The sequence below is a fragment of the Acomys minous genome (genome assembly GCF_964271855.1).
Source record: "Acomys minous genome assembly, chromosome: 20".
Classification (NCBI taxonomy): Eukaryota; Metazoa; Chordata; class Mammalia; order Rodentia; family Muridae; genus Acomys; species Acomys minous.
Window position 1 is genome coordinate 6,076,271 of NC_140502.1, and position 6,459 is coordinate 6,082,729.

Here is a 6,459-nt window from a genome sequence, read left to right on the forward strand (position 1 = left end):
GCAAGTTATCTCAAATAAAACAAAGTGTACAGTGGCTTGAGTGTGTGGGACCAGATGGGCAGATAGGGAGGCTAAAACCCTATGTGGCTGACATTCCTATAAATCTATGGGGAAGAGACCTTTTACAGCAATGGGGTACTCAGATTACTATTCCTGCAAATACTGAGATAAAGAAGGTTGAAACAATGGGTAAATTGGTATGCGCTTCTAGGGAAGAGATTAATGTAAGTGATCAGAGGCGACCACCAGCTATGCCCATTGTCCAACCTCAGAATTCTTCAGATTTAGAGTGTCAAAATTTATAAGAGGGGCCACTGCTGAGATACCAACCGCATTGCCCCTAAAATGGATTTCAAACAGACCTGTATGGCAGGAGCAGTGGCCCTTAACAAAAGAAAAGTTACAGGCGCTTCACGGTTTAGTACAAGAGCAGCTGGAGGCTCAACACATCGAAGAATCTTCCAGTCCCTGGAATTCCCCTGTGTTTGTGGTAAGAAAGAAATCAGGTGGTTGGAGAATGATAACAGATTTGAGGGCCATAAACAAGGTGATTCAACCCATGGGTTCGCTTCAACCTGAAATTCCTTTGCCTTCCTTATTACCTCGTTCTTGGCATATAATTACAATTGATTTAAAAGATTGTTTTTTTACCATACCTCTACACGAGAAGGACAGGAAAAGGTTTGCTTTCTCAGTACCTACTCTGAACAGTAATTCTCCAATGAAGAGATATCATTGGAAGGTACTTCCACAGGGAATGTTAAATAGCCCAACTTTATGCCAGTATTTTGTACAACAACCTTTAGAAATACTTCGTAAGCTGTTTCCTCAATCTATCATATACCATTACATGGATGATATTCTGCTAGCTGATTCTGATCCTAGTATTGTAGAAAAAATGTTTCAGGAAGCACAAAGAATTCTGCCATGCTGGGGATTACAGATTGCGGTGGAAAAAATACAAAGAGGAGATTCAATTACCTATTTAGGCTATAAAATAACTGAACAAAAAATTCGACCACAAAAGGTACAGATCCGTAGAGATCAATTACAAACTCTTAATGACTTTCAGAGATTATTGGGCGATATTACCTGGTTAAGGCCTACAATCGGGTTAGCTACCTATGAATTAAGTAACTTGTTTCAGATTTTACAAGGGGATTCGGATTTAAACAGTCCTAGGTGTTTAACTGCTGAAGCAGAAAAGGAGTTAATTCTAGTAAAACAAAAACTTCAAAAGACATATGTGGATAGAATTGATCCTGAACTTGGTTACATTTTGGTTATTTTGCCTTCAAAACATTCTCCTACTGGGCTTCTCATGCAAAGGGAAGACTGGATTATAGAATGGATATTCCTGCCAAATAAACAAAACAAAAAATTAAAAACATATATAGAGAAAATTTCTGAATTGATTACAAAGGAAAGAATAAGGTTGCGTCAACTGTCAGGGATGGACCCGGCGAAAATTGTAGTGCCTCTTACTGATTCTGAGATTATGTCACTATGGGTAATTAATGAAGATTGGCAAAAAGCTTGTAGTAATTATTTGGGAGACATTAACAATAGATACCTAAAAAACAAACGTATACAGTTTATAAAAAGAACTAATTGGATCCTTCCAAGTATTGTAAAGAGGTCACCAATCTCAGGGGCACCCACCTTTTTCACTGATGCAAATAAATCAGGTATGGCTGGTTATAAGTCTGAGAAAATGACCAAGGTGATTAAAAGCCCATTTACATCAGTTCAAAAATCAGAATTATATGCTATCCTTATGGTTTTGTTAGATTTTCCTAAACATCTTAATATAATTACTGACTCTCAATATGCTGAAAAGGTTGTTTTGCATATAAAAACTGCTGAATTTACTCCTGATAACACAAAACTGACCACTTTATTTATAGAACTGCAACAGGTCATCAGAAGCAGAAATTATCCCTTGTATATTACTCATATTCGATCCCATACAGGTTTACCAGGTCCATTGGCACAAGGAAATAAAGAGATCGACAAATTATTGATAGGTAATGTATTCGAAGCCTCCAAATTTCACGAAAAACATCATATCAATGGTAAGGGGTTGAAGAAAAGATTTTCTATCACTTGGCAACAAGCTAGAGAAATAATTAATAAATGTCCTACATGTTCCTTATATAGTCAACTACCATTACCTGCTGGAATTAACCCTAGAGGTAACAAAAGGAATGAAATTTGGCAGATGGATGTGTTTCATTTTACAAAATTTGAAAAAATGAGATATGTACATCATACCATTGATACCTATTCAGGTTTTCAATGGGCAACTGCCTTAAGTTCTGAAAGGGCTGACTGTGTGATTACTCACTTACTAAAAATAATGGCATTTATGGAAATACCTGCACAAATTAAGACTGACAATGCTCCTGCATATGTGTCCCTTAAGATGAAAAACTTCTTTATGTATTATAATATAAAACATGTTACTGGTATACCTCACAATCCCACAGGACAAGCAGTTGTGGAAAGAGCTAATCGTACCTTAAAAAAATGCTTATTAAACAAAAGGGAAGGGTAAAGACACCCAAGGATCGATTAAATAATGCTTTGTTGACTCTAAATTTTCTTAATGTGAATGATGAAGGGACGTCAGCTGCGGAGAGACATTGGATAATAGAAAAAACTAAAGAATTGGGGCAACCAATATTCTTCAAGGACTTGGAAAGTATAAAATGGAAACCTGCAGTAGTTTTGAGATGGGGTCGTGGGTATGCGTATGTTTCCACAGGGAATGAAAATATATGACTACCAACTAAACTTATAAAGATTAGATCTGACCATATAACAAGTAAATCTTAAGAGCTACCTGGTTCTTAACAACTTGACATTGTTCCTTACAGCTTGGAGAACTAATGCCCTCTTCTGTCCTATTGGTGTATATGCAGGTAGAGCCCTGTATTTACAAAAAGCAGGACAATGCTGAAAACAACAGGTAGCATGGGTGATTTAACCCCAAAAGCATGCCTCTGGCACCTCGAGCAAAATGCCTCAAATGATGTTCCCTTAAAAATTATATATGTACTAACATACCTGTACTAATGATTTATAAAGTCTGCTTACTTTCAAAACAAAAAACAGGACAATTATAAAGATCGAACTTCTGCCTCTGGCACTACTACTTCTTACAGAAATTGCATGCATATTAACAATAAGTTGCCTGCCAGCACTTCCTTTATTAGATAGATTTTCCTTCTTGGGTCTCTGATGGGATTGAAGACTAGATAGCCACAGTGTTACTAGAAGCTTTAGTAGATTAATAATTACAATTTCTCATAAAAGAAAAGGATTCTCTTTGGTAGGATAGTGGTATACTTTCCCTTAGGTTAACAAGTATAAAAGGACTTTGTTATGTTCTTGATTACTGATGAGTATGTATATATGTATATATGTATATATGTGTATATAGTTCTTAATTTTTAGAGAGAAGGGTGAGGTGTGGGAAAGATTAAGCTTTGTCGCAGGTGGAAGCAGTCTTGGCGGGCTTTACCCTTGGGGCACACCATGAATACCTTGTGAGAGACTGTTTGGAGCCTTCCTGGGCTTGGAATTCAGGAAGCCTACCTGGGAACCCCACCGTGGCTATTGTTTTCCTAATTGACCCTCGAAGGGAGAAGGGACCGCCCTTTGCATATGACTGGGAAGGTGGGGGAGAGAAAAACAAGAAGTAGAAAGAGAGAAGGAGGAGGCGTGGAGAGAGAGGAAAGGACCGGACCAGCTCGTGGGACTGAGACACCTAAGGACCCGTCCTGCCGAACGGATTCCAGGAGGTTTTAATCTTCTGTCCCTTTAACCTTTTTTTCCTTCTTGTATATGCTAGTTGGGTTGTATAATAAAGTTTAATTGTTAATAAACTAAGCCAACAGACATTCCCCTATTACAAGTGTTTAAATCTCATGGTTAATCTGAATAAAAAAGTCTTCGGGAGGAATTTTTCAACTGATTTCCTCTTCTGCAGATTTAATACTATGTGTCTAAGGGAGGATCAGCGTTTATTTGATTGACATGGAGATTTTCCATATTCCCAACAATTGCACTAAACTGAGTTACTGAGAAGCAGGTTTCACTCTGACTTTTCATTACCTACAGTGTTATAATAGACAGGATTTGGCTATGATGAGCTCTTTTCATATTGTTAATTTGAACAAAAAATAAGTCCCACCAATCTATAGTCTGACCTCTCAACACATCTTATCATTGGTACTTTTTATTGTTGTCTCAGCTGATTTTTGTTCACTCATCACCCATCCTTTCTTAGTGTCTATTAATTTAGGGAGCATCCTTTCATTACCATATCACAATATACAGTACCTTCATTTCCCTAAACTCCTGGTGCCTAGGAAGCAGATCCTTGCTCAGAATAACTCCTTTCAGTATATTAGGTGAAAACTGCTCTAGATTCAGGGATGGATCATAAAGGCATGTCTACACAAAGACTCACACAGGATAAAAGAAAAGAGTAGACGTTGAGAAGTTTAAATCTCAGACTATAAAGCAGGGAAGTGATATTTGTTCTGAAATTAAGTCATGAGGAAAGCATCAGGTCTATTGGCTTTTTCTTTCTTTTTTTAAAATTTTTATTTTTTAAATTAATTTATTCATATTACATCTCAGTTGTTAGCCCATCGCATGTATCCTCCCATTCCTCCCTTCCTCCCACTTCCCCCCTACTCCCTTCCCCTCCCCTATGTCTGTGTCTGAGGGGGACCTCCTCCCCCTGTATATGCTCGTAGGGTATCAAGTCTCTCCTTGGTGACCTATTATCTTTCCTCTGAGTGCCACCAGGCATCTCCATCCAAGGGACATGTTCAAATATGGGGCACCAGAGATTGTGTGAAAGTTAGATCTCCTTCTCCACTCACCAGTGGAGAATATCCTGTCCATCGGCTAGTCTGGGTAGGGGTTCGAGGTTTACTGCCTATTTTTTCCTTGGCTGTTGCCATAGTTTGCGGAGGACCCCAGGGCCTGGACTCGCCTGTAGTTGTCCAGGACCCGCTGGATCCTTCTTTTCCTCTTTCTCCCAGGCTTCTCACACCTAAAGTCTCAATAGGATGTCCTCCCCTCTTACCCACTATCCTGGTAGGTACAGTTTTTCATGGGGACATACACCTTGGACTAGTGTCTCAATATAAGTGAGTATATACCATTTAGCTCTTTTTGCTTCTGTGTGAACTCACTCATTATGACAATTTCTAGTTCAATCCATTTGTCCACAAATTTTGGAAATTCCTTGTTTTTAATAGCTGAGTAGTATTCCATAGTGTAAATGTACCACAGTTTCTTTATCCATTCTTCTATTGAGGGACATGTAGATTGTTTCCAAGTTCTGGCTATTATGAATAAGGCAGCTATGAACATGGTTGAACATATGTCCCTGTACTATAGAGCAATAGTAATTAAAACAGCATGGTACTGGCACAGCAATAGGCTAGTGGATCAATGGAATCGAACTGAGGTCCCAGAGATGAATCCACACACATTTGCTCACTTGATTTTCGACAAAGAAGCCAAATCCATTCAATGGAAAAACGACAGCATCTTCAACAAATGGTGCTGGTCTAACTGGATGTCTACATGTAGAAAAATGCAATTAGACCCCTATTTGTCACCATGCACAAAACTCAAGTCAAAGTGGATTAAAGTCCTCAACCTAAAACCACAGACATTAACCCAGTTAGAGGAAAAAATGGGGAAGAGTCTGGAACTCATAGGGACAGGAGACAACTTCCTGAACAGAAAACCAACAGCCCAGGCCTTAACATCAACAATTAATAAATGGGACCTCATGAGGCTGAGAAGCTTCTGTAAGGCAGGAGACACTGTCAAGAGAACAAAGCGATAGCCTACAGACTGGGAAATGATCTTCACCAACTCTTCATCTGACAAAGGTCTAATATCCAAAATATATAAAGAACTCAAGAAATTAAACACCACCAAACCAAATAACCCCATAGAGAAATGGGGCTTAGAACTAAACAGAGAATTCTCAACAGAGGAATATCAAATGGCCGAGAAACACTTAAGGAAATGCTCAACCTCCTTAGTCATCAGAGAAATGCAAATCAATACGACACAAAGATTCCATCTTACACCCATCAGAATGGCTGAGATCAATAACTCAACTGACACCTCATGCTGGCGAGGGTGTGGAGAAAGAGGAACACTCCTGCATTGCTGGTGGGAATTCAAACTAGTACAACCACTTTGGAAAGCTATCTGGTGCTTTCTCAGAAAAATGGGAATAGGGCTTCCTCAAGACCCAGCTATTCCACTCCTTGGACTATTGGCTTTTTCAAATTGGGAAATAAGCGGAATCTATTGGGTGAAGACATCATAATGTTTTGCAAATACAGATTTCTGTATCATATAAAAATTCAGAAACACTCAGAGTCAGTATGAAGAGTTGATCCCATCCGTTGACGT